The 26,008-nt window shown below is 43.2% G+C and overlaps 1 long non-coding RNA gene across 2 annotated transcripts; it reads right to left on the bottom strand.

Moving 5' to 3' along the window:
• Nucleotides 1-231: 231 nt before the first annotated feature.
• LOC142013052 (uncharacterized) lies at nt 232-22,627 on the bottom strand. Of its 2 annotated transcripts, none has more exons than XR_012645533.1 (6): nt 22,540-22,627; nt 20,665-20,802; nt 17,833-18,461; nt 15,087-15,154; nt 6,290-6,465; nt 232-1,110 (listed from the first exon to the last, which is right to left on the bottom strand). It is a non-coding gene; the product is annotated as an uncharacterized LOC142013052 (long non-coding RNA). The 2 variants fall into 2 exon arrangements; XR_012645532.1 differs by having other exon boundaries at nt 18,211-18,461.
• Between the last annotated feature and the right edge of the window lie 3,381 nt (nt 22,628-26,008).

Here is a 26,008-nt window from a genome sequence, read left to right as displayed (position 1 = left end):
TTGTACATATCCCCTTTTACTTGTGTTTTGTATATTGTTTGTATTAGACCCCTGTTATTTTATGATACCTGTCCCCCCCCATGTAAATAGTTCTCCCCTTCCTTGTCTTCCCCTTTTTTTGCTTAATCATCATTATAATATATATAATATTTATATTTGTTGTAAATAATATGATGATAATAATAATAATAATAATAATAAGAGTTCAACGTTTGGTAGTTTCATGAACAACAGGTCTATTTTTATTTGCAAGAAAAGTGGAGGGGGGTGTGCTCTTGGGTGCTCTGTGGTGTGGGCGTAGGGGCAGGGAGTGTTGTGGAGGATGGGGGGGTGCAGTGGGGGGCCTGCCAGCGTTCACCCTGCGGCCTGGTCGAAGTGGGCCCGCAGGGCCTCCCGGACCCGGATCCCCTCGGGGTCCACCTGGTGACTGGGGTCAGCGGGTGGCTGCACGTCAGCCCTGCCAGCCTCCACAGCCCAGCCCTGAAAGAATGCCTCCCCCTTGCTCTCCACCAGGTTGTGGAGGGTGCTGCACGTGCCCACAATCTGGGGGATGTTGGTGGGGCCCGCATCAAGGTGGGTGAGGAGACACCTCCAGCGCCCTTTGAGGAGGCCAAATGTGCGCTCAACCACCTGGCGCGCGTGGTTCAGGCACATGTTGAAGCGCTCCTGGCTGGCTGACAGATGGCCCGTGTAAGGGTGCATGAGCCAGGGCCGGAGCGGGTATGCCACATCTGCGATGACGCAGAGGGGCATGGTGGTGTCCCCCACAGAGATCTCTCACTGGGGGATGTAGGTCCCCGCCTCCAGCCAGCGGCACAGGCCCGAATTCTGGAATACCCGGGCGTCGTGGGTGCTGCCAGGCCAGCCAACATATATGTCCAGGAAGCGGCCCCGGCTGTCCACCAAGGCCTGGAGGACCACTGAATGGTAGCCCTTCCTGTTCAAGAAGCATCCTCCACTGTGCTCTGGCGCACGGATGCGGATATGGGTCCCATCCAGAGCCCCGAAGCAATTGAGGAAGCCCAGGGTGGCAAAGCCCGCGATGGCGGCATCCGGGTCCCCAAGCCGCACGAGCCTGTGGAGGAGCAGGGCGTTGATGGCACGGACGACCTGCAGGGGAAGGACATGGGAGAGCACCAGTGAGGGGTGTGCAGGGTGTGTCTGGCCCTCCCCTGCCAGGGCTCCCCTCCACCCCCAGGGCTGCCTCCCCCTCCCTGTAGGTCCTCTTACCTCCATGAGGACAGCCCCGACGGTGGCCTTGCTGACACCAAACTGCTGGCCCACGGATCGGTAGCTGTCTGGAGTGGCCAGCTTCCAGACAGCAATGCCGACCCGTTTCTCCACGCTGGGGGCACGCTGCATGGCGGTGTCCTGGTGCCTCAGTGCGGGGGTGAGCCACTGGCAGAGCTCCAGAAATGTCTGCCGGCTCATACGAAAGTTCTGGAGCCAGCGGTCATCGTCCCACTCACCGAGCACCAGCCGCTCCCACCAGTCGGTGCGCGTGGGGTAGCTCCACAGCCGGCGGCGTGTGCGGCCGGGGCGGGGGGGGTGGGCTGCAGGGTCTGGGGTTGCTTCCTCCTCCCCGGGGGCAGCTCCTCTTCTGTGGCTAGAATGTGATCAGCTGCCTCCTGCATGGCACTGAGCAGAGCGAGCACTGCTCCTGCAGGGGCGGCTGGGTGGACCTCTGGCTGCTGCTGCTGGGGGTCCACAACTGCGTCGCCGAGGCGTGTGCGCCTATGGCTCTGCAAACCGCGTGCTGTGCAGGCTGAGTGTGTCTGGGAGGGGCCCTTTAAGGGAGCGGCTAGGTGTTGCCCCGGAAGTGCTAGTCTGCCCTGTGACCCTGTCTGCAGCTGTTCCTGGCACCCTTATTTCGATGTGTGCTACTTTGGTGTTTAGACGCCCCCCCACCCCCCCGCCACAACCACAGCACCTACTTCGATGTGGTGCTGCCCAACGTCAACGGCACCAGCCCTGGAGGACGTGCAGACGTTATTCATCGAAATAGCCTATTTCGATGTCGCTACATCGAAATAAGCTATTTCGATGTAGCATACACGTGTAGACGTAGCCTTACAGTCAGTAATTCTCTCCCCTCCTCACCATCCTTCCACCCTCACTTCTGTCCTATGTATCTGATTTGTCAGTGGGTCTGCTCCATGAAAGCTCATCACCTAATAAATTATTTTGTTAGTCTTTAAAAGTGCTACTGGACTCCTTTTTTTTTTTTTCTCTCATAATAGTTTGAGCACATACAGCATGCACGTTCTCTATACTCAAAGGGCCTTTCTGCCATATTTGCCTTGGCCTGTACTTAATGTACTGACCAAAACTTTTTCCAGTTTGGAACTGCTGTCAGATTGTCATTGATAATATGCCATTGCACCCTGCAGCGCAGAGTGACAACGATTAGTTAGGAAAGGCGAGAAACGTAGCAAGTTCCTAGAGAGATTTTGTTTTGAAGAAGAACAAAAAAACCCCAAAAGAACAAAATTTGATCAACGAAAAAAAAATTGCCGAAAATTGTAACGTACACTCCAGACTACTCAGCAAATAGACAACAGTTCGTTATGAGGCCATACGCATAGGGAAAAAAACAACAAGATTGTAGCCTAAAAGCTTTCAGTCTCAGATGAAACCCTAAAAAATAAAGCTGTTTGGATAAAGAAGGGAGCATTATGTGATGCAGATTGTGGCAGGGGACTGAGTCTATCTTTTGGAATAACCAGGATTTTCAGTTAATCAAAGATCAAATAAATGGGTAATTTAGTATGTTGAGGCAGTTTGGAGCCATGGTTCACAGTGAGAGCTCACATTGCTCCTCTCCCCTGGTTGTACAGCAAACCAGCATTTGATTCTACAGCAGCAGAAGATTATTGGAAAACATTCAAAACCTGATATATTTATTGAAGTCACTATTAAAATGATAAAGTATTGAGTGTTATTCATTTTAATAATTTAGTGCAATAAAAATGCTTCTCTATTTGAATGCTTCACTATTAATTTTGTGTGAGGCAATAATTTAGCAGAACTTAATAATATAACTTCAGTGCCATGGCTGTCAAGTGGGCTTGTGCGTGCAGATAAGAGGTGGAGAGAGAGAGAAGAGAGTTTGATAGCTGGGAAGACATTAGGCACTAGACATTAGGTAGAGCACCGTTATCAGAAATAGTCCTTCTTGATAACTCTGAACTGGACGTGATTCAATTCCTGAAACTCAGTCCCAGACAGAACAAGCCAGTTACCCATCAGCACACACTCCTGCTTTATGTATGAGGCTTTTCCATCATTAAGCAGAGCAGAGAGCCTATCTTCTCCTTACAAGAAGTAAATTCCTCAGCCAAAGGATGTCCAGAATTCTGCTGCTCCGATAACTAAAAGAAGCATTAAGTGCTACTTTCTGCTTCTCTGCTGAAGTCTGATGCTCACTTGGCTCAACAACCATCTCCTAGCTCTGTTCTTCAGAAAAAACTAAGAGTAACATGGAGGGTCGATATATATATGTGGCACTCTGGTATCTCAGGACCACAAGGTGGCAATTATCTTCAACCTACTCCAACATTAATATTTAAGAAAGACATTCATCTCTGTGGCATGCTAATAAATGGCCCCAAATGCTAATAAGACATGGATGCAAATTCCCTGCACCTCATTAGCATAAGGTCATGTGATTTGGAGTCCAGAAGACATTCTTCTGGATTCCAAAATGCCGTTTAGAAGCATGGCCCCTGGGGGGGGCGGGGGTGTCTTCCAGAAGGAAGTCCTTCTTCTGGAGGCCCCTTCTTCCTGAAAAGTTTTGGAAGAAGGGGCCTCCAGAAGAAGTACTTCATTCTGGAAGACCCCTCCAGGGGCCACTCCTCTAAACAGCATTTTGGAGTCCGGAAGAACGTCTTCTGGACTCCAAATCATGTGACCTTATGCTAATGAGGTGCAGGGAATTTGCAGCAGTGCCTCATTAGCACATTTCAGGCTGTTTATTAGCGTGGTATATGTAGTAACGGCCTGTGAGCCCAAAGAACAGAACTAGTTATGAGGTGATCCTCACCAGGCAAATGGGTGTCATGTGAGCTTCAAGCTCTTTTGCAGTCAGAGCTGGTAGCATATCCTATACTCCAGGTTGTCCAACATTTCCCCCTCTAGGACTTGGTTTTCAATTGTTCATAACCTTGCCAGAATTTAAATTCTCATGCAAACTTATTTTGGCAGGGAAGGAGGGTCTCCCAGTTTTATCTTTTGAAAATTTGCCCAAATGAGGTCAAGTTTTTCCAAAGTGTTTTAAAATTTGATGCATGCACACGTTCAATAGTTTGTTAGAAAATTTTAACATAGGCTAAATTCTATGCTTTTGTCTCAGAATCAGCTGAACTTTTCTGTCTGAAATTCTCAAAAAAGAAGTTCAGTCTAAGGCAACCAGCATGGAAAAGGATTGGCAATGTTATAAACAAATGAAAACAGGGTCATAAAGTAAATGTCAGGTGACCTTAATAGTAGATGTTGCTACCAGCCCTAGCGAAAACACTAAAGCTGTGTCTACACTTGCCTTCCTCTTTTGAAAGAGGCATGGAAATGAGGAGAATTGAAAATGCAAATGAGGTGTCAGATTTACATATCTGACACCTCATTTGCATATTCTTATTTCAAAATAGCTTCCTTGGAAAGAAAACCAGTGTAGACACTGCTCTTTCAAAAGTAAACCCCATCTTCAAAAGAATCCTTCCTCCCATTAAAAAAAAAAAAAGTGAAGAAAGATTCTTCTGAAGATGGGGGTTTACTTTCGAAAGAGCAGTGTCTACACTGGTTTTCTTCTTTCCAAAGAAGCTATTCTGAAATAAGAATATGCAAATGAGGTGCCAGATATGTAAATCTGCACCTCATTTGCATTTTCAATTTCCCTCATTTGCATGCCTCTTTCAAAAGAGGAAGGCAAGTGCAGACACTGCCTAAGGCTATATCTATCTTTCAAAACAGCGCATCTACACACCAAAAAGCAGATCAAAAGAGTGATCTTCTTTCAAAAGAGAGCAGCCATACAGCCCCTGCTCTTTTGAAAGAACGAGTCAGGGATTGAAAAAAAAAAAAAATCAGGCCCCATGCGGATTTCTCTTTTCAAAAAAAAAAAGGGACCTGCGGAGCATCTACACACATTTTCTTTCAAAAGAAGACTTTGAAAGGGGGTGCTTTTCCTGAAAGAGGAAAGGAAGAACTATGTCAAAAGGAGAACCATATTCTTTTGTAAGTACTTTCAAAAGAATGTGGTTTGTGTGTAGACACTTTGTGGGATCTTTCAAAAGAGCCCCTCCTTTCAAAAAATATTTTGAAAGAAGATGCTAGGGTAGATGCAGCCTAAAAATATGATATTATACACTGCTGTTCCTTACAGATTGTTTCATTTTTGGTGTAGGGACATTGCATACTCTGAATTCAATACATCACTAATTTTATTGTCAATGATTAAACATAATTAGCAATAATCATCTTTATTACCAGTAGGAGGATATACTTTTTAGTTATGTGTTTAATATACTGTTTAATCCTATAATTTAAATGTATTTTCATGGGCTAAACCAAAGCCCATGTGACCAATTGTCATTTTTGCCCTAGAAGTCTCTGAGAAGAAGAAAGAGACTGCATTAAGAGAGTTAGCATGGCCTCCTGGTTAACTCCCATTCAGTGGAGTGGCATTACAATCCCAGCTTTGCTACACTCATTGCCATTAGATATAGTGGTAATCTGTTGGTATCTCAGGAGCCCAAGGTTTAAAATGGGGATGATAATACTGTCCCCCTGAAGAGTTATCATGAGAGTTATTTAACACAGGAAAATCTTGTTTTCACCCTCAGATGGAACAGGATGTAGCCTTATGAAGTACTAGTACAATTGATAGCCCAGTTTGCATCCTTGCCAATTAAAATTAATTCATCTCCTCTATAGAGCTGTGTTGTTTTGCACTTTTGAGTTTAGTAAGACCTTTTCTTGTAGCTGGTAGCAGACTTAGTTTAGAAAACATATTTCTCATCTTATTAAATAAAATATTAGTGGCATTTACATAGGCAAGAGTAAACAGCCCGATTTGCCTACAGGTTCAATTGTCATTGTTTGCAATCTATATTTTAATTTCACATAGGTTCCTTTAGGCAGGCACTCTGTTTTCCTACATTTTGGTACCACAGCTAGCAAAACAGAACCCTGATCCTGGAAGCAGTCTCTTGTTGCTGTGCAGTACACTAATAGCATTTTAGCAAACAAATTCAAGTAGTTACACTTTGATTTTTCTATACAACCATACACTCACCCCAACAACTTCGTCAGTAGTCCCAAGGGCTTGTGCTGACATTGCAGCTTCATCACAGGTGAAAGCATTTCATAACTAGGGGTGTCCTGCTGTTTCACCAAGTGGCTGTTGGATCATGTGGAGGAAAGACCTTTGCTGTTTTTAGGGAATTTTAGTGATTGGTTGTGTGGTGTTTCCTGAAAAGGAAAAGAGGTTGGTAAATTCTAAAAATGTTCTTTGGGAGTGGGTTATTGCTTTCCTAAACAAACAGAGTAACAGAAGTAGTAAAAATGTGTTACTAATCTCATGGAAACCTAGTAAGAGTCTGTTTTGGTAGGAGCAGGAACATGTATATGTATTATTATCAATAAGGCTTATACTTGTGCAGGAAGAAAAAAAGTTCTCAGTAGCTTCACCCTTTGTGCCATAATAAATAAACAGAAAATCCAGGGACTTATTATTCCTTCTGTGTTTCCTTTCCTCAAAAGACTCCTTGTTACTCCTCCTAACTTTCTGTAGGTATGTTGGTGAGGAAGCTGGCTTGTGCTCAGGATTGAACTATTAGAGCCTGATTTTTATTGGAAAAAAGTGAATTGTTGGCGTTTGTGGGTTAATAGTCCTTTTCCTCAAGCTATTAATTTTGTTTTCCCTCATGGCTAAGGTGACCATCCCTCCTGTTTTTCCCAGGACAATGCTTTATTGAAGCTCTCATAGATATCCTGACTTTTTAAGATTGCCCATGTTTTGGGGGGCTTCTGTTCTCTGGCACTCTGTGTCTTGGAGTGGCAGCCTCTCCTGCTAGGGAGCTACTCCACTGGGCAGCTGCCCTGTTCCCTGGAGTTCTGCACCTTGCGATAGCAACAGCTGCAGGGCAGCTCCTCTGTGGGGCAGCTGCCCTGCTGCCAGCGAATTCCACAACAGGGTGGCTGCCTCATTCCCTGGTTCCATACTGTCAGGGAGCCCCTCCACAGCCACTGCCTAATTCCCCAGCTTCCCATGCCTCAGGGAGGCAGCTCCTGCTTCGTTCCCTGGCCCCTTCTGCAGGGAAGCTTTGGAACACCACTTCCTGGTGCCTTCCCATGGGAGGCTGCAGAGCTCCCATTCCTGGTGCCTCACCCTGGAGCAGTAGACCACATTGCCAAAGAGCCCTCATATGGGAAAGCAACCCCATCCCCACCCCTGGAGGCTGGTGTCCCATATTTTCCACTTAGCTATGGCTAAGTGAATGGAATACCCCCTGAAACTGCAACATTTCTTCTTAGAGATCTAGTCTTGCCTATGTAAGCTCCTCTAATATTTTATTATTATGGGAAAGATGTTTTCTTAACTAAGTCATAAGAACAGGTGGGGAACAGACAATTATTAGGATATCAAAGAGCTTAGCTGTTGATAGTTTGCTCTCTCCATTTTCACCATGTGGTGATGCATAGTCTACACTGACTAATGTTCTGCAGTTGAAGTGAACTGTTTGTAAGGTGAGCTGTACAACCAAATCAAGACAACATTAATTTGTTGTAACTGTTCCTCTTGTGCATGACTGACTTGTCAAAGTACAACCTCTGAGAACTCATGTACCATTTCCTAAAGGACCTTAAATTGATTAGAGTGACTTTGGTCATTCCACTTTGAAGTTTTATATGTAATTTCAATTCAAAATACTCTTTAGTCTGTCACCCTGTCAAATGGAAGGTAGGTATGAAGGCATGTGTCTTCATTTGTGTGTCAGTTTCTGACACTTTCTATTTGTTTGCATATGTATTATTTCTTGAAATAAATGTTTAATTACATGTGAAGTATGGTAGTGAAGACTCAGGAAAGTGGTAAGTTCAGATACAAGGGAAAATATTTTAGCCCACATTGCTGCATGTGTCTCTTGCTCACCGATAGCATGTGAAATACAAAAGGTGGCCTACAGAACCTTTAGCCTAGCTTGGGAGCATGATGAGGAGAGTCTTTACAAACAGCCCTAGACTGGGCAAGGGGTGGCGGCAAGGGCGGACTACTTTCTATAATCCTAATTCTCGCCTGGAAAGAACAGTCTCCTACAACCTTAACTAAAGTTTGTGGAAGCTAAATCCTAGACCCGAAAGATATTTCAGGAAGGCCTGCCTCCCAGACCCCTAATCCTAGCCTGGGAGGAACTAAATCCCAGAATTGTAATCCTAGCATGGAGACAGTGACCTACCAGAATCATAACCCTAAACCAGGGAGCCCTTCTTGATATAATCCTCACCATAGCTTGGGGAGACGTAATCCCCAGAACCCTAACCCTAACTCGGAAGGTCCAGTTTCCTAGATCCCTAACCTAGCCTAACACCTAGAATGCTAACCCTGTCTCAGGAAGGCCTACCTTCTAGAACCTTAACCCCTCTCCTGGAACCCTACCCTAGCCCACAGGGAGGTATGGAGAGGTGTTCCTTATGTGTCAGTAACCCTGCCTAAAGTGGTCTTTCCAACTTAAAACCTAACCTTTTCCTGGAGGAGGCCTATGTCCCTGAACCTTAACCAATCTCAGTGGGACTAAACTTCTATAGCCTTAAGTACAGCTCTGCGGGATCAAACCATGACAACCCAAGTCTTACTCTTGGCATATGTAAACCTTAGAATTTTAAATTAGCCTGGAAATTTGAACCTTGGTGAATCTAACCTTAACTCTGGAAACCTGCCTTCTGGAACTCCAAGCCTGAGAAGGTGTATTTTCCAGAACACGAATACAAGTTGGGTGTCCAGCATCCTAGAACCCTGTTCCTTGCCCTAAGTGACCAAACTTGTATAATCTTAATTGCATTATAGCAAAGACATATGTTCTAGAACCCTATGCTTATAGTGGGTCATCCCAGAACCCTAACCTCGTTCAGAAAGGCCTTCCTTCCAGAACCAAACTCTTGCCTGGTATCTTACCTACAAAAACCATAAGCCTAGCTCAGATGAGCTTACATCCTATAATAATAACAGAAGTCCAATGACGCATACTCTCCCAGAGCCTAACTCTACAACTGACAGATTTTCCTCTCATAACTCTACACTTAGTTCTGCTGGGCCTACTTCTTAGACAAGTGTTGGGAACACTGGACCCACAGTCTGAACCCTTAGGCTTGGGGCTCCTCTCTACAGCATCTGGGCCACGATGGGTGGGAGGTGGGGAGACTTGATCATTGTGGACTGGATCAGGCAAGCCAGAGTGGATCTGGCACATGGACTCTGCCGGGAGGGGGGAAGGGGGATGGACAGGAAGTAGCTCCAGACTCTAGGCATTGCTGCCACTGCTCTTCTTCCTGCTTCCCATCTGGGGAAATGGCAGGTACTGCCTGCAGAGAAGCTTCCCAGCTTCTCTGATTGGTCAGAATTCCAGCCAATCAGAGCCAGGGAGGTGCCTAGCAGTAGCAGGAGAAAGAGCTCCCTGGAGAGGCTCTCTCCTTCCTCTGCTGCTTTCCCAGCTGAGAGAGAGAGTGGCAGCAGTACGTGGAGGTAAGCACCCCCACCCCCACCCACAGCCCATTCCCACCCTTTTCTCCTGCCCAGAACCCCTCTCCTTGCACCTGTACCCCCTCCCACCTAGACCCCCACCCTGCTCCTGCACCCTATCCCACCCAGGCCCCCACTTTCAGCCTGTTCTTCCACCCACCCTCCCTCCTGACCAGACCCCTCACATCCAGCCTCCTCCTAATCCTGCCCCACTGCTGTCTCCAATCCACCTCTGCACCTTACTTCCCACCCAGACCCCACCCCTGCTCCCCAGCAGTTCCCTCCCACACATTGAATCCTGACCCTGCAGTTTGAGTCCATTCCAGACCCCCAGAAGAATTAACCTGGCCTCATGGAAAGCCTGAATCTCAGTTTCCCTCCTTCTCCACCCTCCTGCCCATGATACTGGAGTGTGAAGGGAGTTAGGTGTCTCAGTCAGGAGCCACATCAGTGAGCGTTTTGTGGGATTTTTTTATGCGGTCCCCAATAGACTTTTTCTGTGTGTCTGTGACCCCAAACCCAGAAAAACTTCCCCAACCGTATCCTAGAATATTAAATGTAGCCCTTGATGGGGGTGGATTCCTTTCAAAACCGCTAACTCAGACATGGCAAGACCTTCCCCCTATAACTCTAACTGTAGACCAGCGTGGGACCGATGTCCAGAACCTTAAGCTTAGATGGGAGGGCCAACCCTAACCCTGCTTGAGGGAGGAACTTTCTAGAAGTGTAACCTTAGCATGCGGGGCAGGGGGAGGAGAATTTACAGAAACCTAAGCGAGCGCCAGGAGATGGGCATGCAAGAATGTTAATTGTAGTCTGGGTGGGCCTACCTCCCAGAATCTTAACCCTATCTTGAGAAAGCTTTCTTCTCAAAAATCTAACCATTGTTTGTGTGCCCGGCTTTCAAAAACCCTAATCTTCAATTGAGGAGGTGTACCTTCCAGAACCTTAACCCTTACCAAGCTGGCAAACCTCCAGGAGCCCTCATCTTATCTCTGGAAGGTGAACCTCCTAGAAGCCTAACCCTAGCTTGAGGGGTCCTCTGGATTAGGTGACTTGCTCAAGGTCACACAGGAAATCTTTGGCAGAGCTGTGTATAGAATGTGGACATTCCAAGTTCCTGGCTACTACCCTAACTATGGGGCTAACCTTCCTTTCTGTTGCAATCAAGTCCTTTGCCCTCTCAGGCCCTACTGATAGTAGGTAGTAAAAAGTCTTTTTACACTGCATACAATTCATTGGCAAATGGAATCCAGTTTGGACTAATCAAATGAAAAGTGGTCACTTCACATTAAAGGTACAGTCATAATTTATATGGGGTTAATACATTTTATACTATGTACGTTTTTGTAATTTCATATGCATTGAGATATATTTACATGCACATAAGTAGATGCTGTTGTAGAAGTTCATGAGATATAATTGTAAACACATTATTGTTAAACATTTGTTAAAACCACTGATCATTTATGTCACTGTAAGCTGTTTGAATACCCTTGATTTAATATTTTCAATAACACACCCACATTTAAGTTTGTGTAGGACTCTTCACAGTTCACAATTCTGCCCTTGATATAAACCCATTAAAAAGAAAGCTCACTTTATAAACATTTTAAAATAACTTGATGGTTGGTTGGATTCTCAGAACCCCATCTATTGCAGGATGCTGCCTAACATGACTCTTTCCTTTCATTCATTTTTAGTTTGGTAGCAGCTGTTAAATAGCCTTAATTCGAGATTTGGGGACAAGCTAGCAGCATATTAATGCCTTGTCTTTTGTTTCTAAATATATGATCTTCAGTTCTGACTTATTTCATAAATGATGTCCAAAATAATTTTCATAACATGACCATCACAGAGTTCATGAGGTTGTAAGGTATTTGGGCAAAGGACTGTCTCTGGGATTCAAGCGTGGCTTTCCTGTGAGTGAGGCACATACATATTGCCACACTATAAGCAAAAATTAAGTAGTTCTATCATGAAATTGCACCAATTTTTACAAATAAGGATCGGGCTGCACTTACTGACTGAGCTGTGCAAGAAGTTTTAGTGCATAACTGTGGGAAGCCGAAAGATGCTAGCGGCATATCTTTTATGAGCATTCTGTTTACTCAGATTTCCAAAGGGGAAGCTTTAATTAGAGGTTTGTCAATTTTTGGACATAACTACAGAAAGCTGAGAGCAAAAAGAGACCCTGGGATTATGCTGCCAGCGAAGGAAGAGGAAAAGAGTGGAAAGTGTTGGTGTTCCACTTTATATGGATCTGGTTACATTGGAAAAGGCAAACAGCTCGGAAAATATTAAAAAAAAAAAAAAAAAAAAAATTGCTTAAATGGTTATCAGCCAGGAACAAAGGGGAATAAGTTTACTTGGAGTATAGACGTTTCACTCTCTGACTAAAGTCTTCAATAACCAACATTACACTTTTAGCATTCACTAACAAAACCAACATTTTCACGATAGGAAATGAGTGTTTGGTGACCACTATACAGCTGTAGCTTTAAAATTCCTCTCCTACAGGGATTTTCCTTTCTTACAACTGAATTCCATTGAATGTCACTGAGTTCCTGCATCTTTACACTTTTTCTGTAAGACAGGAAGAATGGGGTGGGGTGTGTTTTGTTTTATTTTTTATTCTTATGACTTATTGGGGAAGGCTAGTTCTTTCTGTACAGGCAGAGGGACAATACATAATCAGTTAGAAAAGAGATCTCTCTAACTATTATGATATTGTGATCTATATGTGATTAGAAACCAAGAAGACAACAGAATTAAGAAAAAAATCCTCAGAACATTGCTATATTAAAAATATTATTTTTCATTTGAGGTGATGAGAACACATAAATTTGAGCAGTATCCTGTGCTCCCATGGAAGAGCAAACATTACTTCCAAAGACATTAATTGGAGCTAAAACAATGAATTGTGAAAATCTGATTTAGAATTTATTTTATCAAGTCATTTCTGGAAGAGAAGTACTCCAGATCATGTCAGGAAGTAGAGGTCTTTTAGGCTCGACTAACTTCACTTTCAATAGCTTGTTTTATGTTTCTGTTTTATGTCTCTCTTTCTGAAATGCTTTTGTTAAAGTTCAGCATTCTAGGTGTGCATTATAAACAACAACATCTTGCCTCCGAGATGCTTTGTTTTTATACTGAGCTTAATGTGTGCTGGGGCTATCCAAAACAAACTAAAACATGATTTTTGCCTCAAGGACCTCACACTCTATTCTATATTGGAACTGATGCATTGATTTGAGGACAAACGAGGTTGAGAGAGGCAGGGGAAAAAGGAATAAGATTCCATAATAACATAATGTGGTTGCTTTGACTTACTATGATCACATCTTGATGTCACTGCCACATTTTGTAAATATATATAAAACTTTTTTTAATATTTTACTTAATTAACTTCAACCTCACAGCTCCTCTTTTACACGTATCTTATATGGGGATAAGAGGGTGTTGATGGGGCTCATGGAGAAGATTAAATGTGAAGCTGGAGGACATTGTTTAATGCTTGCATGTGTACTGGAATTAGGCATGGGGTGGGAAAGTCAATGGTGGGCAGTTAGGAAGAAGCCATTTAGGGTATGTCTGCACAAGTGCCTTATTTTGAAATAAACTATTCCATAAATAAAGCCTTACTACTTTAACTTGCTAGCCAGGATACTGTGGGAGACTATATCAAAAGCTTTTTTAAAGTCAAGTTATATTATGTCCACTGCTTTCCTCATATCCACAGACCCAGTTGCCTCATCATATGACATTCCCATTGGCTGAGGAAATCTATAAGAACGGCCATACTGGGTCAGACCAAAGGGCCACCCAGCCCAGTATCCTGTCTGCCGACAGTGGCCAGTGCCAGGTGCCCCAGAGGAGGTCAACCGAAGACAATGATCAAGAATGAATGATAATGAATGTTAGTGATGGTTATCACTAATGAATGGGAAAGTTATCCAAATAATTGTGCTGTTTTTATTCTTATTCTTATTATTCAGTCCAATGCAGCTGAGGACCACAAAAGGTTTTATGTACCACTTTGGCCTTTTAAGATAATATTTGAGCAGTATGCAGGTTTTTAGGTGGCTTGCTGAAGTTTTGTGAATTTCAGCCTTTTGATTATTCCAGAAAATGCAGAAATCATCTGCAATGAAAATTTTAGTGTTTGTTTGTTTTTAAAATTAATCTTGTTTGTAATCCCCTCTATAGGCTGAGCACCTCTGGCTGGATAAAGTCTGAGGCTATGTCTTCACCAGAGGGTTTTGTCAACCCACAGAGCGTCCAGATTCCCAACGTGTTCTGTCAACAGAAAGTCAACAGAATGTAGCACTTTTGTTGACAGCTGCACCCTGCTCCCCATGAGGTATAACGCCTCTGTCAATAAAGATCTATCGATGGAAAGCCAGTCTGGATGTTCTGGGGGCTTCTATGTCAACAAACAGGGCTTCTGGGACACCAGGCAGTTTTGTCGATAGAGCATCAGGGCAGTCCAGCCCCACACTGTCAACAGAGCAGATTGCTTTTATAATCTGCTTGGCTGCGACCTGTTGACAAGTTTTGTCTAAAGATATCTTTCAACAAAAACCTCTGTCAACAAATCCCTGTAATCTAGACATAGCCTGAGTGATAAACTGCCACAACCATTGGTAATACTGGGGATCCTGGTAGAAAGAATTAAAAATCTAAAGAGGAAGCTGTCACACTGATAGAAAGAAGGGTCACTAGGGGATGGAGAGGAAATAAAAGTGAACAATATTTTATTCTAATCCATTAAAATCAACAATTAAAAGCAATGTATTCATCCCCACAGAGAGATTACTCAGACACAATTTACTTGTACATGCAGTACACATTGTGCTTATATAGCACCTTTCAGATGGCCTCACTAAGGCAACTTCACAAATATTAATGGCATTGCTCAGTCAATCAGTTTAAACCAAAGGGAACAGTGAGGCATGAGCTCTGATCTAAAATCAGAAATAGACAGTAAGAGTTGTCCCTCAACGGAGGGTGCTCAGTTCAATCTTTCAGAACAGCAACTGAGAGTCGTATATGTGAAGAACTTCAAATAAATGTGAGAAGTTGTCAGACTGTAAGTCAGAATACCCCAGGAGGTGACCAGCAGGCACGTAGTAACACAACAGGCCTAGAAGGCAGATGTTTCATGTTGGTGTATTTGAAAGGCAAAAGTGTGTTCTTGCAAGCCAAATGCAATGGAACTGAATGAGTCACCTGTCTAAGTAACGGGGCATGAGAGTTAAGCATGAGTAAAGCTGCTGATTTTAGCATGTTGCAGATGCTGGAGTTTATGTCAGCACATATCTTAAACTGTATAATAAAACACTGTACTCACACAGTAATCTAAGCATGCACCATCATTTCAGTGTAAGCGTCACTGCACAGGCTGTACCTTGAGTATTTCTAAGATAGAACAGAAAAGATCAAATCATTTACCAGCACCCTTAATCAAAAGAAGAATTTTATAAGTCTAAAAAAAATTTGAAGAATATCTGATAAACAATCCCTATGTTTTTTTACAAGAGGCTGAACAGTGCAGTTTATCATTAAAACACACAAACAGTAAGACTAAATGCTTTATGGTACCAAGCAAATGAGAAGTAAAAACCCATGCAGTTATAAAATTTTTGTGATGCGTACGTCAGTACTAGAACTGAATGGCAAGGATGTGTCAGCCTGTATTTCAGAGAAAACTTGACTTTCATTACAGAACGTTGAACAAGATGAGGCATAGAGAGGAAATATCCTGAAGGAGGAATCTAACCAAGCAAGGCAAAGTGCAAAGGACTAGAAGCAGAAGTAACATTCTTGGGGATGCATAAAGGTAAAAGATATATAATACATCAGATTTAATAAACCTTTTTAAAACATAATGTCTATCCTCCGAATATCTCATAGTGCTTTACTAAAAGGAGACTCAAGGTGCTCAGGCAGATGAACACAGCTAGAATTCCATGATCAACAGTATCAAGATCAGCTTATGAATCTAATAAGACTAAAGAAGAGAGAAGCAAACTATTCTCTGTATCTAAAAAACACAGGGAGGGAGAATAATGTCTGCTTAAGATGTTTATTATTTATTGGATTTTAATGGACTGTTATGACTGATCAGAAGAAGCATATGGTGTAGAAAGAACATTTTCTCACACTAAAGTGAAAAGCATCAGAAGAAAGTCAGTGAGTGAAAACTTCCTTTGAATTTACTGGAGGCACAATTCTTCCCAATGTGAATATTGAACCAGGTAGAATTAAGCCAATGACACCGTTAAGGTAAGGTCAGATATAAACTCAGTGAACTAACATTAAAAACAGTGAAAAACTAAGCAGGAAGGTGGTGAAAGCAAAGTTATATCCTGGGCCATCTTTGAGATGTACTTGGGTGGCTGGGTGTTGTAAAGGCTTATTATTATACCATTAATAGCTTAACCCATTCCAGGCTTGACACTAAACTGTGGCTGGAAGATACAGGCCTGTGCACAGAATAAGCTTACACAGTTACCTTAAATTCCCATAGAATCATCCCTTTCTCCTGCCCCCACTGTCAAGCCATAGGGGGCAAATAATAGAGAAGATAATACTTCTCTGAGAGTCACTGTCAACAAATTTGGAGTGAGTGGTGGAAACTGGAGCAATCTAATGGTAATATAGCAGTATTCTGGGAGGCTGTGGAGGAGGTAAACTGTTACTACAGGCATGCTGAAATGAACAAGTATCCTGTTTTAATGGAGGAAATATTGCCAGTTCATCTACTGATGGAGAAAAAAATAAATGAACCAGTGTACTCTGTTGTAGTTTTTGAAGAGGTAAAATGAAAGTAGAGAACTTGACAGCTGCAATATAAAACACAAGATAGCCTTTCTAAAACCTTTTCTTATCTAAGCTTAGACAAGAATGTTGCAAGGACTATGTTAAAAAGCACAATGTGTACCAGTGTAAACTAAATAATAAAAGCAAAGTTAGAAAGCATATCTTGCTTCATTAGTTTGCTTACAAGGTTTTCTTTTTCCTAAACAACCTAAAATAGCAGATTTTTAAAAGCTTAATTTTATTACTGTCACCTCAGATTATTAAAAGTGGAAATCTAAATCAAGATTTTACAAGTCTAAGTGTACTTCCCCAGTCATCACCTCCAATCTTTCCTGTTCGTTCACTATTTGCAGAGAGTTCAGCTTAGAGAGTCTAACAACTAACCATTCAGTTTCACAGATGCTGCACTTTCAGGTTCTTATATATAAACACAAGGCTGTATGTTACACACTGAATAAGAATATTTATACTGATATAAGCTAATTTTAATTCTTAGGTGTCATGGAAATACATCTGTTGCATCTAGTAATTTTTTTTTAAATCTTTACTAGGGGGTTTAAGTGTGTGTTTATCATCCCCTTATATTAGTCCTCTTTTGACTCAAAATTGCAAAGCACTACAGCTAACTAACATGCGTGTTGGTTCAGTGCTATGGAATGAAGCATAAACTGAGATACTAAAAATCCGAAGGAAAGCTTCTTCAAACAAATCCCCAAGAGCAATAAAGAAAAGAACAAGGAAGTTCTCCGGACACCAGACCAGTGTTTTCTCTTCCAAAGCTCTTCCATTCCAGCACAGACGATGATCTGCCTCCATAACAACAGAAATTCTATTCCTATTTTTCTAGCCTGAACTGTCCAGCAGCTTGTGAGTTGTTACGCACACATCACGTCTCTCATCTCACTGCTCATATTTTTTATCCCCCAGTGCTGGCAATTAGCAAGCTGATTCCTAATTAGTCTAACTCACCTGGCTATTTTGCACCTAATAAATCAATTAATTCAATTCACAGAGAGGGGCTTGTGTTTTAGTATCATAGCTTAGTCATTACTGGTCATCATTGTCCACATTGCTACTGTGTGCACTCCAAAAACTTGATATCCAAGTTCAATTTATATTCTCCATTAGGGTAAAGTTTGTCATGTTAGCAGAGAATGTGGTTAGTGTTTCTCATGTAGATAGAGAGTCAGCAAAGGAAGCCTCTGTCAAGCTAAGAAGAAACTTGGGATGCAGGCTATAAATAAGCTGACACATTGACCGCATACTCTTTATACCTGAATATTAAGTATAGCACATCTTTTGGACATGAATTGACCAGTCTCGCACAGGTGGCACTGCTTCATCTGTTGTTAATTTTCTACATCAGAAATACAGGCTCATGAAACTGGAGCAGTAGAGCAGGCCCAGCATCTGGGCAAGGCGCCCTGTGCCTCCAGGGCCCCACACTCCCACTGTCAGTGTGCTACCTTGGGCCCCAAAAACGCTTGGGCTGGACCTGCAGTAGAGTCACTTGGCAGAACTGTTCCAGTTGTGAGTCCCCAGTCTACTTCCTTTCCTCTCTAGGGAGCTGTCCCCTGTGGATTGCCCTTCCCCTTCAGAGGGGGAGGAAGAGAAATCCTGTCTACCCCTCTTTCTCTGCTGTTCCTTCTCACCAGGAGAAAAGACATCATCTTCCCTTCCCATAGCCAACATTCAGAGGATACCAAATGGTCTTGTCAGTTCCATCTCTCTTCTTGGCTCTTCATCTTAGGGTGCGTAAGTAGACACACGAGGGATTTCTGCAGCCCAGCACTTACAAGTGCACGTATAGATACGCTTATTTGACTATGGGCCTATTCAAGCTCATTGTCTTCTTTCAGATACTTTTATTCCCCTTGTCTTCATTCTCTTCTGAATTCCCTGTCTAGGAACACAAGACAGCACAGAAATGTCAATGCACATAATGTCAATGCCCATACTGACATGCAACTCCCAGAAATATCAAGTTCCCTCTCCTATTCTGATCTCCTTTAGCACTATATATCAGAAACAGGGAGTGCTTAGGTGTGCCAGAAGTAGAATGGAGGCAGAAACGGAGGAAAACATGAGTCTGGAGGGCATCTTACATGGCCCCATTTAAAGCACAGGATGTCATTGGTCAGGAAAGAGGTTTCCTGAAGGGCCTGTGGGGTGGGGCAGGGGGGCACAGAGGGAACAGAGAAGATCCTAGTAATTCTCTGATATTTCATTTTGGATTACTCTTGTGCCTAAGAGCTGCACGGTTAATGATGGAGAGGGCCCAGAGCTGTCCTGTCCATAGGATGAGGTATGGCCCTGCAGCAGCTGCCGCAGCTGTCCTATAGATAAGAAAGGAGGATTACCTGGGTCAGGGCAGGGCAGTGGTGACAGGCAGCAGAAGCAGAGGGTCATTTCCCTCTTCCCCCCTCCCAGTTATCATGCAAATGGTGCAAGCAGCACTCTGCTGTGCCACACCCTGCCAGCGCACTAACCCCTGCTTCTCTGTGGCAGTAGGAAGCAGCCTCCATGCCCAGCCACCTGTGGGAAAAGTGTGGCTTAGTGGGCTGGGAGGGTGTGGCGTAGTGAAGTAGAGCAGGCCGCTGCTCAGGCCACCACTTGGTGAGGTGTGGGGGCGGCCAAGGGGAGGAGACCCTCTGGTGCTACCATCACCTGCTTGCCCTACGTAATCCCCAACTGGTTTGGATGAGGATGGCGTAAAGGGTCAGGGTGGAAGAGAGGTGGGGGGACCTGCAATGCAGGGTGGGATTGCCCAGGGCTCCATACCTGTGGGGGTTGTCCTGGCTGGGGCCCTGCTCCCAACCCTTGGGATGGCTCCCTGGTCCTCATTCCCTGGTCCCAGCTCCCCAGCCTCAGGAGAAACCGGAGATGGCCTGAACATAACCATCTGGTGAAATCCGGATGACTCAGTCTGAGAGTTCAAAGGTATGGGCTTCCCTTATGAGAAGATCAACATGCTGGCAGTCAATCTCCCCCCCATCTATTCAGCACACCTAGTGGGGACACACTAAATCAACCTGTCATGGCACCACCATTGACCCAAGTACTCCTGGCAGTCACAAAGAGTGAGATGGGAAGTCGAGGGGAGAGTTTCTCCCATCCACCTCCCAAGGTGTGGACGGTGGCAAAAATTGGTTTATTGATAAGTCACCTCTAGCTATGCCATTCTTGTAGCTGGCTTTCATATCTTAAAACCAATTTTTCCTCCTAGCATAGATCAGGCCTTAGTGGGCCCTTCTCAGAGAGGGCTGGATTTAGAAGAATCTTGGATAATACAGCCTGATTTTCCATGTCTCTTTGCCTCTTTGCCCTACAAACCTGTGCCTATGATAGGCTTCCAATAAACACACTCACATTTGTTAAATAAAAGAAGATTCTTTATCAGAACAAGCATGAGAGAAATTATGCAAAAAATCCTAATAATAGTTACTATATGAACATAGAGATTTTCCTAATTTTGTCCTTATGGGGCAGTGCAAGGGAGTGTAAGACATTAAGTCAACTCATCTATTAGGAAAATAATTTCTAACTGTAAAGATAGGTGAGCTCTGGACTAGGCTTCCAAGGGTGGTTATGGAATCCTTTTCATTGGCAGTTTAAATAAGTAATTACACAAACACTTCTAAGGGATGGTCTAGGCCCTGGCTCAAGGTAGAAGAATGGACTGGGTGATCTAGTCTGCCATATCTATGGTTCTCTGGGCTGTAGGTCCTAGGCCTCACAGGTCTGGCTTTGTTCTACATCTGGCATTCTGGGCATTGTTTGGTAATTGTGTTGGGGTTGCCTCCATGCTGTCTTGTATTATTGATTCACATCCTCTGCTAGAATATTTCTGTGAATTATAGACTAAAACTCTCCCATGTTTTCTCTGTGTTTAGTTCTTTGTATCTGCTGATTCATCTAGTGCAGAGGTGTCCAACCTTTTTTTGTCGTGGGCCACACAGCATTTATTTACATTTTCTAGGGGCTGAGCATAAAACAGCCCCAAACCACCCCTTCCCGTACCTGGGCTAAACCACCCCCTGCCCAACCCTCCAGACTTAACCCCCTTGCAGCCCCAAACCACCCCCCTAAACCCAGGATTAACTTACCCAGGATGTCTGCATGCTGCCCCCCTGCTACTCCTTCGCTGGGCACTCTCCTCTTCACCACAGTGGTGCAGCTCCTCCCAGACCTCTTACTCCCCCTGCAAACACCACGGTAGGGGCAGCTCCCAGCACTCTGCCATGCTGAAAAAATAGAATTCAATTTAATTAGTTTAGCAGCTGGATCCCTCCTGCTGGCTGTTAAACCAATTAAACTGAGTTCTACTCCAGTGTTTCTCAATCTTTTTTAATAAAGAACCCCTTTTTTAAAAAAAATTGTAATTACCTGCAGTACCAACAATTTTCAGACATGAAAAATCCCCAATCCTGCCTCATGTTCTCCAAAGCCAGGCAGCCCCAGCCCTCCACTTTAACCCAATCCCCGCTCCCCCAGAGCCAGGCACCCCCCCATCCCCTTGCTTTAACCCAATCCTCCCGCCTCCAGAGCCACACCCTGCTATAATCCAATTCCAGCGATTCGCCAAAGCCACCGCTGCGGCTCCCACCAGCATTGCCACTGCCACACACTTCTCCCTCCAAGCACTGGGAAGGGACATATGCGCAGAGTGGCACACAGACTTCTGTGGCTCTGAGCCTTTTACTGCTTCAAGAGTTGCATGTGGCTTCAGTGCATGTACACCCTGCTGCTTCTCTCTAGCCCTGTCGCATTGTACGGGAGCTGGAGGAGGAGTCAGGTGGCAGAGGTGACTGAGCTGACTTGATTTCTCCTTTCTTGATGTTCACAGCTCCACTTTAACTGCTGAGAATGGGCCACATCCACCCTGACTGAATAGACCTTGTCAGCTCTGGCCCTCCCCCTGACTGATACTCCCTCTTTATACCCTCCTTTGAAACGCCCCCAGTTATGCATCTGATGAAGCCCACAAAAGCTTATGCTCCAAAATATCTGTTGGTCTATAAGGTGCCACAGGACTTCTTATTGTTTTATAAAGATTGGAAGGAAGATATTGGGGAGATGGGAGCAGAGGAGAAGAGGCAGAGAAGAAAAAAGGAGGAATAACATACAGGAACTGGAAAAACCATTTGAGAAAATCCTAATGGACTGTGCTGCTAATATGCTCTCCAAATATGGAGACAAAACATGAATGGGTGAGCTGTATTCAGAGGGTTAATAATCGGATAATATGAATAAATATATTATGGCATGGTTGTAAGAAACAGGACAAGAGAAATGAAAGTTAGGATAACAGTCTGTTTTCCATTCACACCCATCTCTTTTACAGGTTGTAATATATTAATTTGTTCTACTTAAACTGGTTTTCATTTAATTTGCAAAGTAGCTTTAGCTGCAGTTCATTAAGTTCCATCTTTCTCGATTCCTGTCTTTTTCCTTTGTCTTCTGTCACTTACATATTTGACTCTGCATAGGTTCTTATCCCATGTTCCTCACAGTGGCATCTGAGTGCCTTTTAGTACTGCTTTAAACAACATGACTAACAAGTGTCACAAGTTTACTCTCTTCATTTCACAATGGGGAGAGGACATACACAGCTTAGCACTCTGGTTTGAATGTTTTTGTAAATATATACTTATTGGTGTACATTTGTTAATGAAGACAAGGTCAAAAATACTCATCTTGCACTAGGATAGAATGTGGTGAGATCTGCAGTGGTCCTGAGCTCCTGTGGGAGTTAATATCACAGTCTGAGTGGGCCCAAGAAAGCCGTGTCTCCTGCACAAAAGAGCTTTACCTTGATTGTAGAAAATTCCATTATTACAGTGAAGGGAAGTAGTCAAACTGTCTTCATTCCCCGGCTTCAGCCGATTCATACCTATTCTCACACAAACTAGTCAAATGACGAAGAAAAGCATAAGTTCTTCATCTCAGAATGAGTCATTATGAAGTACAGAGGCACTCACTTGCCCAAGGCCACACAAGAAGCCTCGTGGAAGAGGGAATTGAACACAGGTCTTCTAAGCCCTTGGCCGGTATACTGTTAGACCATCCTTCCTGTCTAGCACGTTTCCATTCCAGATTGCCATATGGTTCTAGTCACAAACTGTAAAGAGAAACATCTTTACAAAATTAAAATACAATCTTTAAGAAATTAATGGTTTTGCTAACCAATTTCTATAAGGAGTGCACAGTGTGCATAATTTGTTTCAGTGAGAGCAAGCATGGCACTAAATTATGCATTAGATGCAAGATAACTAACTTATTTACTTATCATAAACTATACAATAGTCCATGGATTTTGTAGCATGGGGGGAAAATTATTTTTCCCTTGTTGATCTGGTTTCTTCTAAATGTCATCTTTTTCCTTTTCAAGTAGAAGAGAAACAGAAGGGAGAGCAGGTGAGGAACCTCTGTATCAGTGACTGCAGAGGAGAGTAAAAGTGGAGACTAAAGAGGTTACAGTTGAGGAAGATGGCCATATGCTGTATGGAGACAAAAGGAGGAGGGAACTGCAGTTGGTGGAGAGGTGTAAGTCTGACTGTGGAGCAGATGGCAGAGCTGAAAGAGGACAGAATACATTTTGCCTTGGAGGAAGCTTGTGCAGTTGTGGAACTCTGTCCAGAGGCACTGTGTTACACTGGAACTGGAGTGGAGGTAAAGGATATTAGAGGTGAGCAACTTTTGGTACTGGTGGGATAGACTGCCTTTAGAATGGTAGGGTGAAGGCCATAGAGAATGGTGAGTGGAGGTAATCAGTGAACTGAGTCAAAAGGAGAGAGGAAATTGAGGTATCTAAGACACCCAAATGGGTAGCTGATGATTGACTGGCACTTGAATGATGTTATATGCTCTCTATATATTATTGCATTGTAGGCACCATAGATTTAAAAATCTCACTTTATCTTTACTGTAGCGCATAGTGTGGTTGAAAGAGACAAAACAGCAAACAGTTTATTCATTTTGTTCACTTTGTGCATTTAGCAGTGCTTTTTGTGAAGTCTGTTCCTCCTGTTTGTGTCAACAAGGGGAAGAAGGAAACAATTTTTTTATAAACCACGAGAATACACAGAGCCTCAGAGAAAAATGTAGGACCTAAAACTACGTCTAAAAAATACCTTTTAAAAATAATCAATTTCATTATGTCTCTCTATGCTACAAGAGACAGATTTTATTTATCAGGAATTTGAATGAAAAATCAAAGCGAACATAATTTGTATCTTTTCCAAATTGATGTACAACAATTAAGATTTTGAACCTTCATTGTGTGTATCTCTAAGAGACGCTGCTTAATCAGCAGATAGAATCAGCCAACAAATAACATTCTTAGCTCTCCTTGGAGCTGTTTTTTTAAGCACACTCCCAAACGTTTTGCCCTCTGTTTCCCCCCACCCCACAAAAGTTATAATACAGAGTGTCCAAAGTAAACCATCTAGAATCAGTAATAGCAGTTGTATGTCTCTTTAATCATAAACTATTTTCTTTCCTGCTTCTCAGCCTGGAAACGTTTCTGCCAGTGGAGCTGATTGTAATGACAAATGATTCAGGGAAGTTCACAAAGTGCATGAACATCAACACAAATTACTGAGGGAAGGGGAAAGTATCAAAATACAGAGTTCCTTCTGTGCATGGGTATTAAGGAATAGTGGTGAGGTGGAATAATGCTCTCTTCTACCTATTGAGGAGCTATTGATTTTAATTTATAAATCCAAACTTGCCTCTTTTTTGTGGTGGGGAGAGGGGTGTATTTTCTATTGGTCTACACAGCATGAAAGTTTCAAGGTTACAGTTAAGAATTGGTTATATATTTTCTTACAGTACTTTTGAAGAAAGTAAGAGAGAGACATTTTATATCCCACGCAGTCAGTATTGGTCTTCAGACAGGATGTGGCATCAATCATAACTTCAAGCAGTGTTAAATATCTTGGCTGGAGCCTTACACATTAAAAGGGGTTTACTTCTACCTTTTGATGACAACCCCTCTTTTTTCTTTCTGTTTACGTAAACACACTTTTTGTAAACACCCATTGCAATGGATAGCCTTGGAAGCAGTTGTAGTGAGCACTAAAGTTTGGCTGTGAGCTGATAGGAATTTATTGACTATTTCACTGGGGAGAGCTTTCATTTCACATTAATCACAACCAGAATCTGAAAAGACTTATAAAAAGACAAAACAACCATTCTACCCCCAATCCAAATGTTATTGTTTTCTGAAAATACAATGATTTAAGAAATCCCCAGTCTGGAAGTGACCTAAGTATCACAAGTTAGTCCTGGGGCACTTGAATAACCTTATTGTGGTTAGTACTCTATAACGGTGTGCAAGAGACTCTGGTTTGAGTCCTAGCTTATTGGATGGGGCTATAATACATTTCATTTGAGGATCTCAAAGAGGACAGATTACTGAAAAACCAAAATGTTGCTATCCTGTTTTCACAGAAAGGAATGGCTAACATAAGCCTTTTTTTTTTTTTTTTTTGTAAAATTGTGGAGTCCAACTGTGGGCACCTAAATTAATCACTTAACTTTTTTAGGAGTGTTGAGCGTTTACAGTTCCTGGTAAAGCCATCTAGAGCTGCAGGTGCTCAGAACCCTCTGAAAAATTAAATCTCACCATTTGCTGATTAAAGTTATTTTTATCTGAGTCACACGGCATGGGGGAAAGTTCAGAACAAAACAGAGTCTTGACTGTCTCTTGCTCTGACCACTCTACTGCATGCTGTCTTAGGCTGATTTACGAGCATTCTTGGTAGTAACTAAGACAAACTCCAAAGTTTTATAATGTGGGGCCTTTGGGGAAGTATGCCAATATGCAAATTAGATTGATACAGGAATATACTCATGGCTTTAGTGGAAGCCTCCCTTCAGAGAGAGAGAAGATTCTTGTAGCATTTCTAGCTCAAATTGTGTGCAACAAAAAAGAAAAAAAACCCTGCTTTTAGTAATTGCATCATGATCGTATAAAGGATTGGATTAAGGCACAAGGGCTGGAGAGTTCTTGTGGATTCTGGCTCATTGAGTCCTGTGATTATATCAGGCCAGGGTGACTGGTGGCAGAAGGGTGTAGGGAGGGCTACCCAGAGGGATGGGGGGGCATGTGGGGGCATCCCGTTTAGCAGTTAAATTTTTTGCAGAGACTTCAGGGGTGCACCTCCAAAGCAGCGTTCCCTGTAAGCTGAGAGCTTGGATGGCTGCTCTGGAGAGATTCAGGTGCTGCCCAGCTGATTAGCAGAGCACCCACAAAAGGCAGTGTATGTTTCTACCAATGTGGCATATCCCCATATGCCTCCATAAAAGTAAGAGGGAACATTGCTACCGAGTGCTACCATGAGTCACCTATACATCAGACTGACTTTTGGGAACAGAAAATGTGGGTTTGTGAAGTTCCTATCTCTGTTATGCTGGGGCTATGGAGCAACATTTAAAATACCCCCC

This window comes from Carettochelys insculpta, chromosome 5 (assembly GCF_033958435.1).
Source record: "Carettochelys insculpta isolate YL-2023 chromosome 5, ASM3395843v1, whole genome shotgun sequence".
Classification (NCBI taxonomy): domain Eukaryota; kingdom Metazoa; phylum Chordata; order Testudines; family Carettochelyidae; genus Carettochelys; species Carettochelys insculpta.
The sequence above is the reverse complement of the archived record's forward strand: the minus strand, read 5'-3'. Positions and strand labels throughout refer to the sequence as shown.